Genomic DNA, 15,428 nt, shown 5'->3' with positions numbered 1-15,428 from the left:
GCTTTTACTCGGGTCAGAACTGCTTCATTCGTTATACAAGGCTAGGGGAATGCAAAAACAGCAAGTCAACTTTAGGTCATATGCACCTGATAATGATTTCTGAATGATCCCAAACCAATGTCAAATACAAGCTGCACTGGCCATAGACATAAGCCCAACTCCCACTGACATGGGCCCTCGTAGGTCTCTGCTGTCTCGTGTTCCATGACTGTTCTCCTAGCTGATAGGGCTGGGTGATTATTGCACTAGTGATAGGAAAGAATACATGCTGGGTAGAAGGACGTATCACAGCTACTGACATTAGCACCACTAGATGATCACTCCCAGTTACAAGGAAGCCCTGGGCAGTCAGGTCATACTTCTATACTCCTGTGGCACAACAGGTCTTTATATATTTACTCTGTGTCTGTTTACATTGCAGTGGACATTTACATTGCTGCAATCAGTGTTCAGGTTATGTGGTCTCAGGAGTGGTAGCTCATATTCTGTTTCTGGCACTCACACTGTTAATTCATTAGTTTGGCTAACATTTGTGCTCTCTGTACTACAAAGCCATAGCTGTCACTGTCAAGATACAGATTAGACCTTTACCTGCAAGTGTATGGTTACATAGCACACAGGTATTGCTTATATCATGCTGTTATGTAGTTCTGCTTCAATGGTTATGCTGACTTAATTGAAGTGGACATTCAGGAAAAACGTTTTTTTGTTGTTTCAGATAGAATGAGGAAGGATTAGATCCTGAATCAGGTTTTTATTGGGTATTATCGCTGTCAGATTTATAGCTACAGTTATACTTATTGGCAGAGCATTTAAAGGTGACTGTACACAGCTCAATGCTGGCAAATGACATAATCACAGTCTATCATGAGGGGTTGAGGGTTTTTATCTCTGCTTAAGAATAATCAGCCAGAGGAAATGTTCTCATTTTATATTGGAGCCCTCAGCGTTAAAGTGCCCATACACCTTTTGATTATCGCACGATTTTCGTCCACGATCGCGGTTTTATCCGATAATCAGCCAGTTGTTGGAAAGTGCACAACCGCAAACACTGTACAACTGGCCGAATTACATCTTTCAGGCCGACTAGAAAACTTTAGTCGAGTTGGACGAAAATTGACAGATTAGTGGCGTTTTCAACAAATATCACAAGATGAAAATGCACATGCACTAACGAAAATCTGTTCTGTCGATCGCCGAAGTCCAGCCAGTTAGTAGTGCTGACGAACGAGAAACCTTTGTGTCTCATATTTGGTTTTATTTTAGTTTATTGTGTTAATCTATATGTTATGCTGAAGTCTATTGAGAAGGCAACCAGAGTTCCTTATCGATCCAGGCAGAATTGTATAAACTTGGCCATGAATGAGTGCCAGGAGGCCATACCTTGTCAGATCTGGCCAGAAATGGTTATAGACAAATCTAAATGATCTTGGGGCAAATGTTTTTAAAAAGTCATTCCTACAAGCAGATAGGTATCACAGTCCTTGCCTTTATTTCTGTGTATGCCATGGGTTCTCCCCAAATTGCAGTATTAAGGTAAATTGGTGGGGCTTAGCGGGGAAAGGGGGGTGCCTTATGGCAGAGGATCACTCTACTGCAGATGCCAAGATACAAAGAGGGAATTCAATAAAGCCTTAACAACACTTTTCTGATGGCATGGATCTTTAAAAGGTCCTATGCCAAATTCAAAAAGCCCCGTGGCCAGATAGCTTTACCAACCAACACTTCAGGCAGTTCTTAATACTGCCACTTTAAGAATCTGTCACTATGGTTGTGACAGATTCTAAAAGGCTCAGAGCAAGGCATGTATGTACTGGAAGCTTTCATGCCAGCATCTTAGCAACCAATTACACATCCAGGGGCCCCCATCAGCTGCTGGCTGGGGAATCTCCAAATGTAAACAAAGGGGCGGGGGATGCTGGCTGACATCATCAAGAACATTTCTAAAATGGGATCTGTCAGTCTAAAATCTCCTTCCTTGACATCATTATCACAGTGTCCGTGAACTGTGTTTATCAGTCTAGGTCATCCCTTGTTAAAGTGACACTAAACTCAGGAGTTACATTTTAAAAATGCATCCAAGTAACTTAACTATTAACAAAAATGTATCTTATTTGTGTATCACACTCAGCTGTAGATCCTCAAATCAGCTCTGAATTGGTGCGGACACTGTCCTTCCTACTGCCCTACTTTTGTTCCCCATGGTCCCTGTGTGTGTTGTAAAGTAGCCACCACTCCAAGCTCACTCCTGTGATGGACTACAATCTCAATTCAAATTAATAAGCAAATAGTGAGATTGTAGTCCATCACAGGAGTGAGCTTGGAGTGGTGGCTACTTTACAACACGCACAGGGACCATGCGGAACAACAGAAGGAAGGACAGTGTCAGCACCAATTCAGAGATGATTTGAGGATCTACAGCCGAGTGACACACAAATAAGAGTGACACATAAACATTATTGTTACTAGTTAGGATACGTGAATGCATTTTTAAAATTCAACTCCAGAGTTTAGGGTCACTTTTAGGCCTTGTTCACACCAAATGCAGAGCAGATCCGGTCAGGTTTCTGCACACGCAGTGCAGTGGGTTGTGCCGCGTTTTTGATGCGTTCCGGGCCGTTTTTGGTTGTAAAAAAAATTTTTAAAAAGTTTAACATGGGCTTTCAGGCACTTGCATGCGTTTTTGCGTTTTGCATGCGTTTTTGATGCGTTCCAGAACAGGTAAAATAGGGCTTGCCGCAGTTTTTTCACCAGCTCTGGATCTGCTCTGGATCTGCACGCTGCGATGTGAACTGGAACTCAAAATACCATAGGAATACATTGGACGCAGTTTTGATCCGGTCTGCACCTGCTCTGCTCTGGATCTGCTCCGCGCTTGTTGTGAACAAGGCCTAAGATACAGCTGTCCTTTTACTCTTGGACCAATCAATGCACACACATAGCTGTATGTAGTATTATGAAAACACTTTCATTTTCCAAATTACTTGGATGGACCTCTGCACTACAAGACTGTTGTATGTCCTGCTTAGAACAAAATCTGCTGTATGATTATTGCAGCTAATGCATTAAAACACACTAGATAGCAGCATTTCTCACTTATAGGAATACCGTTTTTTCTGTCTCAATGTTTTTATTGAAATTTTGCAAGTATCATACAGTATAAAGGTATTGGTTCACAGTGCATCAGTATAGTAGATTTTCATATCAATCATGAAATCACAAAAAGTGTGACCACATATTATTGGTATGAACACTCAAGGAGCAGGGAGACTACACAGTCTAAAGCGTTTATCACAATAAGCAGCTCATATGGCAATTGCATAGACGCGCTCCTAATTAGTGAGCCAATTAACAAACATAAACAGTGGATGGGGTAAAGGCCCAAGGAATAAAGTTATTTATTGGTATTGTAATTAGTTCACTGCAGAAGTCAGGGGCTCAGGCTGAAATGTACAAATATAAGTGAACAAGTCAGAGCAGTGACTTATCAGTTAATGGCTCTTTCAAGGTTACAGTCAGGAAAAGCTTTCATGACCTACGCACTTCTAAGAAAATGTAACTGCCAGTGCAATAAAAAAAAAAAAGGATCACAGACAGTACTCAAATGTGTTGTTACAATAGTGCACCAATACGGCTACAGTCATCTTAAGTGAGAGATAAGACACCTGAATGGGAAGTTCGGTGCTCCCTTTTTAGCTAACTCAAAGTGCTCTGGGAATCCTTTGTTATGTATTCAGTGTTCATTTGTAAAATATTTCATATATATGTGTGTGTGTGTGTGTGTGTGCGAAGACTAGAAAAACTAAATCTAGATTGTTAATAAAATTAACCCAAAGCGATTAAATTTTTGACCAGGTTACACATGTGCCTAAAGGTAAAACCGAAGCCATACCCTGCAGAGGTAATGCGGTTTGCCTAAGCTGAATGCTAGCTTATGTATAAACTGTAGTTTAGCTCCTTGATTTCACACAGCCAATGTTTATACTCTGAAAAGTGTTCCTGTCCAAAAAGAAAATGTGATGTTCTAATGTTACACATATATCCTGCCAATGATGGGGGCAAAGCTGAGAATTCATTCACACAAGTCGGGGTAGGTTGTTAATGGCATATAGTTAATTCTCCTCTACACATATGTCTGTTAAATGTAAGGTATCATGAATGCTGAGAATTCATTCATTAAATGGCTATAATAGTGTTTATTGTTGGTATTGTGTTAGAAACACGAATACTGAAGCAATATGTATATTTTTTTATAAGACCTATCAAACTCACTACAATAATAAATACAAATGTTTTTTTCTGCAGATACTGAAATATGTATAATCTGCCTTATGTCAAAGTATATGGTTTCAGTTTTCTATTGTTATAAATGGATAACAAATAAAACAGAAGTGTTGCACACAATTTTTTTATTTTTGTTATACCTCATTATTTCATATTTTATTGAATAGCTCATTTACAGAACTCCAACTTAATAAATATGTGTGTCCTGCTTGGCACAGCCTGGCTGCTACTTAGCCTCTTAATTCCTATGGAAGCAGTAAGGGTGTATGTAGTTTTTCACACATGACTTCTCCATTTTGGCTTCATGTTTATAAAATAAATAATGACACGGTGTTATATGTCATGTGGTGTTGTTCATTTGAGTTTGTATTTACCTAATTTTAAGACCTGCTAAGGACCAGATGATTTTTCTTATGTCCTAATATTTAGAACCATACAAATTACAACTATACCTGCACAGGCCTGACCTCAACCCGATTGAAGACTTTGGGATGAATTAGAGCGGAGACTGGGAGCCAGGCCTTCTCGTCCAACATCAGTACCTGACCTCACAAATGCGCTTCTAGAAGAATGGTCAAACATTCCCATACACACACTCCTAAACCTTGTGGACGCCTTCCCAGAAGAGCCAGAAGAGTTGAAGCTGTTATAGCTGCAAAGGGTGGGCCAACTCAATATTGAACCCTACGGACTAAGACTGGGATGCCATTGAAGTTCATGTGCGTGTAAAGGCAGGCGTCCCAATACTTTTGGCAATATAGTGTATATATACACAGTGTGTGTTTGTTTGTGTGTGTATATATATAACAATACATTGCATTTAAATGACATTACATTTAAAGCATACTTTATAGCATTCAATCCTGGGCGGCCAGTACCATAATGCATATCAGTGATAATGTAGTTAATGAACAGCTTAGGGAACCCACAAGTATTATCTGTGCCTCAATGTCAGTACACATGTTTCAATACATTAAGGTTTACTAATCATGAATGCTTATCATTAAGAAATGTAAGGAATTCGATTATGTGGCACGGTTGTTACAGCTGCATAAAAAACATCTGCAACAACCTCTCATTATTTCATTGTTTTGCCTTTAAGACAGCTCTAATGCATGAGCACCTGAACCCAGATATAAGCAAATAACCAGCTTACTAGGCTGTTGAGCTAGAGAATATGTTGACTGAATTATCAAAATTTCATACAAGCTTTAACATGTAACTTCAATTTTATGTAATTTCAACAGTCATTTTCAATATTTTTTAAACTGGTGGCCTTCAAAGAAGGTCCTTGATCAGGAGTACATTAGCAAATGCACTCTTGTGACCCAAAAGAGAAGTAATGCCACAAAAAAGGTTTGGTGTTACGGATCTTTAAAAACCACCCAGTATGTGCCGTAAAAATTCTCACTTTACCATGAAATCATCAGGATTGGACAACAATCATTAATGTCTATGTACTCTGCCAGTGCCTGTTTAGTTCATGTCATAGATGCCTGTTTAGGTTTCTTTCATGGAAATATACTTCTATTAGCAACGCTCCTGGTATGATATGAGACAACTGTGTTTCCTGCCATTGCAAGACTATGACCTGTAGACCTTGACATGAAAGCTGTATGAAAATCAGATCACAATATTAGGTGGTACAATAATAATTTTCATAGCCCTGCACGCCCATCTCAATAACATCAAAAAACAAAAACGTTACCCATTACCACTCCTCTGGCAGCTTAACACTGGCAAACTTATGATAGCAGGAGTCTGACTTGTTACTGAACTATCCAAATGTTCCTCAGATAGGGATACTTATGGTTCATGTCGATTGCCACTCTTGTCACACTGTGTTTTCCTTTCAAAAATGCATGCAGCTATGTTCAGATGTAAAATGCACTTGACAAGAAAAGGATGAGATTGACCTGCTTTGCCTGCAAATCAAATACACCTCAAAAGGACATGCAAACACTGCCTCTGAACTGCCATGTGAAATGCTAGAGGAGCACTAAACTCAGGAATTAAATCTTACAAATGCATTTGAGTACCTTAACTAAAAATGTATTTTATTTGTGTATCACTCAGCTGTAGATCCTCAAATCATCTCTGAATTGGTGCTGACACTGTCCTTCCTTCTGGAGGGTGGCTACTTTTGTTCCCCATGGTCCCTGTGTGTGTTGTAACGTAGTCACCACTCCAAGCTCACTCCTGTGATGGATTACAATCTCAATACAAATTAACAAGCAAATAGTGAGATTGTAGACCATCACGGGAATGAACTTGGAGCGGTGACTACTTTACAACACGGACCATGGGGAACAAAAGTAGTCACCCTCCAGAAGGAAGGACAGTGTCGGCACCAATTCAGAGATGATTTGAGGATCTACAGCTGAGTGATACACAAATAAGATACATTTTTGTTAATAATTAAGGTACTTGAATGCATTTTTATGATTTAACTCCTGAGTGTCACTTTAAAGTTTTATGTGACCCTTATAAGATGGGCAATAAGATTTTGTTGAGTTGCATTTAACATGCGTTCCAAACGCAGGAAAACAATGCCTGTTGACATGAACCCTTATACAAATATGAGCTAAAAAACGGTGCCATTTAATAATTTTGTTTTAAATGTTGTGTGGTGCAGCTATTGTCCAAAGAGGATTAGGTCCCTACACGTACACTTGTTATTTTATAGGAATAACATACATATATATATACACACACACACACACACTATTATAAACAATATTCATATTTTTCTAAACCAAAAGTGGAATCTTCAAAGCCGTATTTATAAAAATGTCTCCTTTGCGTTTTAAATACAAGTATTTTGCTGCTTAATTTGGTTTATGGGAATGGCTAATAATTACCTGCTATCATGTATGAGTTTATTAGGTACAACTATGTGAACGATTGCACATTCACTACGTAGATGTATAGTAATAAATTCTGTAGACTTTGTACAGTAATAAAATGAGCAAGACTGGGAATTGTGGTCAGCTGCACGCCCATCGCACTTTACTTAGTCTAGATGTTGGCAATCCCAGAGCAGCAAACTGTTTACTACCTTTAAAGGCTGTTGAAGTGCTTATACTTTTTTTTAAACAATATACATTGTCTTTGGTCCATGGATTGAGTCTTGGTTTATAGCAGGTGTCAAAAGAATGGAATATTTGGATGTAAACAAACAATGTGAGCCATCCTAAGGACCTGTGTGATCAAGAGGAGGACAGAGACAACATTATACAGGTATCCCCTCCTTGCTTTCTAACCTATACATTTAAAAACAGACTGGTTTAATGATATTTGTTATATAAATAATTTTTCAGCTGATTAACTCTGAAATATACAAATACATTCACACAATATGCCCATGCAGACGGTTGTCACCAATTTTGGACCTAATGTGTTTTGACATACACCTTTAAATACATTCAGAAACTTTCACAATCGTCTGTGTGCTTTAATAGGCTTCTAGGGAGTTTAGGTGGACACTGACTATCCCCCAAAATCAGGAACTTTTAATAAGGTTCCGAATAAAGTTAAAGGGTTATCATGAAATTGTTTTTATGCTATACCTACAATGGTGTAATCTCACAACACAGCATGTCGTGTACAGTATGCTTTTTTTGTACACTTACCTTGCATTGAATTCAACTACCCAATTGCTAGAAACGGACTCTGATACAATTCTGTGATACTTGTGTTATAAATGTAAATGACATAAAATTGGAACTGTTTATATATATATATCAGTGGTGGCGTCACTAAAAATGAATGTTTTGAAAAAACATTGAAAGGAAAATAATAATCATCATAGTGGCTCCCATAGGAGTCAGATTCTGTATATTCATACAGTAACATGCAGTAGAAACCGGACAACTGGTGACTGGATGTCACGTGCTAAAATCAACCCCCTCTCCCCCCCCCCCCTTTTGCTGAACAACATACAGCTTTTTTTCTCCCTGTGAAAAAGAACATATAATATCTAGTTATATCTGGTTATCTGTTATCTTTATAAACTGTATAGATCATGATAGACACATGATATACATTCAAGTACCTCATAGACTGTGTTTTAAAAAAAAAGTGAAACAGTGACAAATTAAAAGTATTGAGAGCTCTTGATGGTACTAAGATCTACTGAATCGATAATAAATGCACAAATAACTTGATTGCTAATATAATAAATGCTACAAGAAATTGCAGTTTCAATTACCATTGATGAGACAACACAGGTTATGTACAATGCTGGGGGAAAATTTACATTTTAGGACATACTCAAGCAAGCTCCTCACTTCTTTTCCAAACCTCAATCAATAAAATTCCCAACTCAATTCCCAAATATCCTCAGTCTAAACTAAAATCTCAGTTGATCCTCATCCAAATATGTTAGTTATCAGATGTTCTTCTGAAGCCTACACATAACTCCAGACAACAGATTTAGGTTAGATGTGAATTGCCAGTCAAGTATTAGGGGTAACCAGTTATCAGAATCAGGACAAGATTTATACTAACTTGTCCATCAATACAAAGGGTCTCCAGCATACTTTTAAGTTAAAAACAGATGTATTCAAGTCTCCAGGCTAGCCTTAGTATAACACTAACAAGATCAGATGTGCCCGTTCAGCATTGCGGTCATCGGAAGCCTGCCCCCGAGGGGGGGTGGGCTTGCGATGATCGAGAGTACGATCTGCCTGTCCAAGATGGGCAGATCGTACGTTTTTTTAATTACTTTACAACCATCGCAAGACTAAGGTCTTGCGATGGTTGTAAAGTGTATGGCCACCTTAAGGTTTCATTCACACTGGCCGATTTGGGATTCCTGCCATAGAAACTTATGAATTCCTGCAGCAGGAATCCTAAATGTTCCATTTGGATGCTGCCGCTGTACCGCTGTTCAAGTTAACCGGGTGACAGTGGCTGCACCTGTAAGCTCAGTATCACATATGATTACATGCGGACTACTGTTTACAGATACGGCCACTGTCACCCGTGGCCACATCTAAACAGAACATCTGGGATTCCTGTGGCAGGAATCCCAAATCGTCCAGTGTGAATGAAGCCTAAAGCTGGCATACGATAGTAGATTTCTGAACAATTGTTCGTACTGAAGATCTTTCTTTACCACCCACTAATGCCATCAGACACTTGAATGTCAATCAAAATTTTGTGTGATTTTAACATGCAATTTTGTAATAAATGGAGTTTCCTGAAAGAAAACTACATCTACTGTTAGAATTTTGTATCCTGCTCCTTTGACTTTTTTCCTGGCAGTCTAATTGATTGCCGATTTGACCCCATCAACTAATAGAAAGTCGAACGAATGTTCTTTTGTATGAAAGTTCTTTTTAAATCTAAGCAGTGTAGGCCACCTTAAGTTTGGTACTGGAAAAGTTGAAAGTTACAAAAACTCTGTGTCAGTACACCTTAAACTGATGAACTGAATTGAATTGTCAGCTTACTCTGCTAACGGTTTAAGTGTGAAGACTTCAAATACACAACATGCTATCCCACCAACACAAATGCATAAACTACACAGGGTCCCCAACAATATAAGGACCCAACCAGACTACACTGGCAGGCAGAGAGACAGTCTGGAAACTTTTATTATACATAGGAAATTGTTACAGTGACCGCGTGTGGGTGGCTGTTTGCTGTCCTGGGCAGCCCTGCCTTCCTCAGCCATGGCCTATGTTGGCTACGTAGAAATCTAGCCTGTCAGAGTCAGCTATCTGCGTCATATGTCGCAGTCAAACTTCAGACTGAGATGTTAAATGTCACAATTTGACATCGGAGTCCGGCATTAGAATAAATTATTTTTAAGGCACATTCACACCATCAATAATGCAAATGAACGTTTTTAAACTAGTAATAGAGAGCAGAAACTAACATGGGTAACTCATTCAAAAATCTGACTCTTATCCTGCATTCGCACCTGTGCATGGCGGGAACGCACGTCACATTTTTTTTGTGTGCCCTCTTAATGTTCTGCAAAGGCAGGATTTTTAGTATTATTATGATTATTACTGTTCAGCAACAGTTCTATTTTGGATCCCATGATGTTATAACCGGGTGGATTTGTCATTTGTGTTATTTGTTTGTGTTTGCTTTGTATTTGTCTTGTTGGAGATGTTTACAGTCTGGCCTACCCATCTCGCCTCTCTAAATAATTTTTGTGGGTTACCTAAAGGTGTCGCCCCTTCCAGGAAAAATGATAATCCAATCTATATGCTTGGTACTTCTGGGATAATTCTATCAATGATGCACTTGTATTGTTTATGGCGTATGTTAACATACTTTCTGGAACGTGCAAGTCTTGCGAGATCCTAGTAAACGGAGAGCAGTGTTTTTCTACCTTATCTAAGTACACCTCCTCGGTGGTCTGTCTAAAGGAAACCCGTTTCACTACAGATGTTACATATTTGAGAAAGGGTAATTTTTCTTTTAGCAATCATTTAGTTTATTCCTCATATGCACTTGGTATAAGTATATTAATCTCCCAAAAAAAAATTCCCGTATACGGGCCACTGTTGATACATATGCACGGTATGTTTTCCTGTTTAGTAGGATAAATGAAGTTTGCTGTATATTGACAAATATTTATATTCCTCCTCCATATTCTCCTGAAGTGCTTAGGGAATTTTCTAAATCTATGGCTGTTAATCCGGGTATTCCGGTTATAATGGTGGGAGATTTTAATAATGATTTAAATCCAAAGCTGGATAGGCTCCAAGTATCTGGGGGAGGCAAAAATTAAATAGAAAAACCCCTTTTTCCAGGTTATTGCAGGAATTGTGACTTATTCTCAGTGTTCCTGTTGCTCATCCACATTTCAATCACTTTCTCACATTGATTAGCCGTGTGTACAGTTGCTATGCTTCAGTACATTGTAACCTCTTAATACGAACCTAGGGGTTTATCGGATCATTCCCCTCTATTGGTGGGTCTCTCTATAGGCCATTGTGTAATAGTCCTTGGAGGGTTTCTCCACAATGGCTTTGCTTATTCCCGGAGGATGACGATATTGCCCTTAAATTAAATAATTTTTTTAGGGATAATCTCTCCTCTGCCTCTTGTGTGGGATACTAGGAAAGCATTTTTACAGGGATTGCTTATCAATAAGATATCGTTTATAAAGAAGCAGTCACACAACTGGGAAGAGAGGGTGATGGATGAGATTCGGAGGACGGCGGAGGCCTATATTATGGATCCATCCCCTATGGGGTATAGCAGATGGAAAGAGGCTCAGTTGATGTATAAAACTGTTCACTACACAAAGCAAACGCTTTCTCTCTTCACAGCGCTGGTTATTTGCTAGCTACAATAGTGAGATCACAGCAAGATTCTAGCTACAGTCATGGCCAAAAATATTGACACCACTTCACGCAGAAAGTTGTTGCAATTACAAAAGTTTAGGCATTGTCATGTTTATTTCTTTTGTTTGTATTGGTATGACACAAAAAAGTGGAAGAAAAAAAGCCAAATCTGACACATTCCACGCAAAACTCCAAAAATGGAGCGGGTCTGCTCTCTTTCAGGTTTTAATATCAACTGGGATTGGATCCAATCTGTCAGCCTCTTCCAAGTTGTATGTCACAAATTATGATGGTAGATGCATTTAAGTTTCTTGGAGTTCTGATGCCAGCTGCTATAGCGGACTATCTTACTCTTAATCCTCTTTTACATAAGTTTAAACATAAAAGTGTCAATTGGTGTAAACTGGCGCTTACGGTTATAGGCAGAGCCAATTTAATCAAAATGATATGTGGGGCCGCAGTTGCTTTATGTATTACATAGTTCCCCTATTTGGGTTACACAAAAATGGTTGAAAAAAGGTAGATACCCTATTTAGAGATTTAATATGGAGGAGGAAGATGGCTAGAAAACGGCTCTCTATTTTACAAGGGCCTAAAGAAATGGGAGGGCTGGCTATTCCATACCCCAGATTATATTTCCTGGCTTCCCAACTGCAACATATAGCCGGTTGGGGCCAGTGCAATTGGGAAGATCCGAACCATAATGTTAAATACAAAGAGTCACACAAATTGGTAGGATTTGAAGCATGGTACACTAAGGGACTTCACTATTTATTTTATTTACAGTAATACCTTGGTTTACAAGTAACTTGATTTGCGAGTGTTTTGCAAGACAAGCAAACATTTCTGAAAAATGTTGCCTTCATATACGAGCGATGTCTTGCAATACGAACAGGTTGTAGAAAAGCACGATCCGAATAAGGCTGTAGCATTGCGAGCGATTAATCTGTTTAACGACAATACAATGTCACATTTCCGCGAAATCCTCAAAAGGAGGCAACAGCAAGTGTCATTGAATAGATTCCTTGTTAAGGTTTCACAAAATGAAAAAGATTCCATTGAGCCAAGAGATAGCAGTGATTCCGTTAGTGATAGTGAAAGTCGTCCTACACAATAATCCTCCTCTCTCTTGTTTCCCGCACACCAAACACGAAGGTACCTGTAATTGGTTTATTTTTCTTTATATTTTGTATTATATTACAGTACAGTATTGTAATAATTTTTATATGAATATTTTTGGGTTGTGGAACAAATCATCTGAGTTTCCATTATTTCCTATGGGGAAATTCGCTTTGATATACAAGCGCTTTAGTTTACAAGCATGCTTCCCGGAACGAATTAAGCTTGTAAACCAAGGTATTGCTGTATTTGAGAATAATATTCTTAAATCCTTTTGCATGTTGCAAGAGGAATTTAACTTTCCTAACACATATTTTTATAAATATCTACAATTAAGACATTCTTTTCATGTATAGTATGGAATTGCACCTCTTATTTTTGTTAAAGCATCCCTTGTCACTACAGTATGGTAACGCACTCTGTGGAGAAACAAGGTTTAATTTTGAAATGATATATGATACACTTATGGAAGCAGGGATATCTGGGCAGCAGATGAAGTGTTGGGGTGGGTGGGAGATAGAATTGGGCACTCTATCAGAAGATTTATGGTAAGTGGTTTTGGAAAATGCTTTATTAGTATCGTTATCACCCACTCAATATTTAACACAATTGTTTATTGTACATAAAGTCTATTATCCCCCTCAAAAATTGCAGTGATGGGGAAAGAGGGAGTCTGGAGCTGGTTTAAGATGCCAGGGTGAAGGTGCTGACTTGCTACACATGCTATGGATATGCTCTAAACTCTTCCGTTATTGGAAGGAGTTGTGACTACTATTACTGATATATGTCAGGTGTCTTTATCTTTAGACCCTATGACTTGTTTATTGAACCCTATTGCCAAAGATGTATACCCTGAGAAAACGTATATATTTTAATTATATGGCTGCTTTTTGTTGCAAGAAAATTGATATCTTTAACCACTTGCTGACCGCTGTGTTTACACCCCCTTCCTGGCCAGCCCATTTTTCAGTATTCATCGTTGCGGTACTTTGTCTGACATTTATTCAGTCATGCAATGCACATAGAGCTTTCTTTTGGTGGTATTGAATCACCACTGGGGTTTTTATTTTATAACAAAAAAAGTAGCAAAAATGTAAAAAAAAATCTGTTTTCCCTATGTTATGTAGTGAAACATTTATTATTACCCATTTTTTGAAAATATAAAAGACGGGGTCACGTCGGGGAAATAGACACCAAACATGTCAAGCTTTAAAATTGAGCACGCCTGCGAAATCGCAAAAAAACTACCACACCCAAAATTAGCCATATGTGACGCTTTAAAAACTTTTACAGCTCATCAATTTTGTGTTAACAGTGATTGATGGGCCTAAAATTATTGCTCACACTCGTTCGCAGTGGTATGTAACATGTGCGGCATAATGGAGCGCAATCGTCATTTTTACACGTAGGCGCATATTTGCGGGTGTATTGTGGGGGACTTTAAAAACATTTTTGTGGGGGGAGGGGTTAGTGTGTGTGACTTTCACTTTTTTGTGACTTTAATTTTTTTTTTTTTTACACTTAACTTTATTGTTATCACATACGGGCTAAGAAGTCCCCTACGTGATATCAAATTACAGTGACAGGTCCTCTTTATGGAGACAACAGTGGTCTCTAAGACCCCTAATGTCACCTAGGGACCCTCAAAGAAGCTGATGAAGCAGAGATCTGCTTCACCCGCTTCTCTTTGGCTTCTGTAGCCGGAGAGTGACAGCTGAATGTGGAAGTGATGTAATAAACATCACTTCCTGCATTCGGGGACTGGAGAGGAGTTCGGAGGGAGATCGTGTACTGCTCTTCCTCCATTCTCCCTACACAGAGCCACAATGCCGGTCCCGGGCTCGCACAGAGCACAGGGAGCCCGCAATCGCGGCAGCGTCAACGGGAATGGTGGCAGTGTAGGTGAGGGGGGAGCACGAAACGTACCTCATAAAGTGATCGGGCGTTTCTACAGACGCCAGACCGCTGGTATGTAAACAGCCATCTCTGGCTGTTCAAAATTTTGACAGTTTCCCGCTCGCGCACGCCAGGCAGTGGGTGTGGACACGAAAGACGTTTTAAGACGCCCACCTGCTCCTATCAAGCTCTATATGTAGGTACTGTATGGTTATACGTTTTGGGTATGTAGAGGTGATAAAATGGGAGGGTCAGGCGCTGGATGTGTGGGTTTAGGTCAATAAATAGATACATTGACATTATGACATTTTTGTTTTTTAGATTTGTGTTTTCTGATTTTTCGTATAATGACCTGTTTTTTGGATGTTTGCATGGTAAAAAATTCAATACAGAGATTTAAAAGAAAAGAATAAAGTGTTTTTAAAGCACATTCACAAAATCAATAATGCAAATGAGAGGTTTTTAAACTAGTAACAGAGAGCAGAAATGAACATGGGTTACTGATTCAAATATCTGACTCTTAGCCTGCATTCACACCCGAGGACACACGTCACATTTAAGTTGAGTTTAATGGGGCCTGTTCATGCAACAAACACAGCAAAGAAGCTGATGTAGCAAATTTTGCGACACGTATTCTGCTTTTTTTGCCTCCACAATTGTGCGCTTTTTCAGGCAGGCAAATGAGGAGCAGAAACGCCCGTTTTCCTGGCCGCATTAGAAATGAATGCCAACACAACGCGCTGTGCGCTTCGATGTGTTTTTGTACACGCACACGGAAAAGTACGCTTTGGCATGGATTCACGCAGCATGTAGGTGTGG

Source organism: Nanorana parkeri, unplaced genomic scaffold (genome assembly GCF_000935625.1).
Source record: "Nanorana parkeri isolate BGI_ZX_2015 unplaced genomic scaffold, ASM93562v1 scaffold54, whole genome shotgun sequence".
NCBI classification, from domain to species: Eukaryota; Metazoa; Chordata; class Amphibia; order Anura; family Dicroglossidae; genus Nanorana; species Nanorana parkeri.
This window is presented reverse-complemented; position numbering follows the sequence as displayed.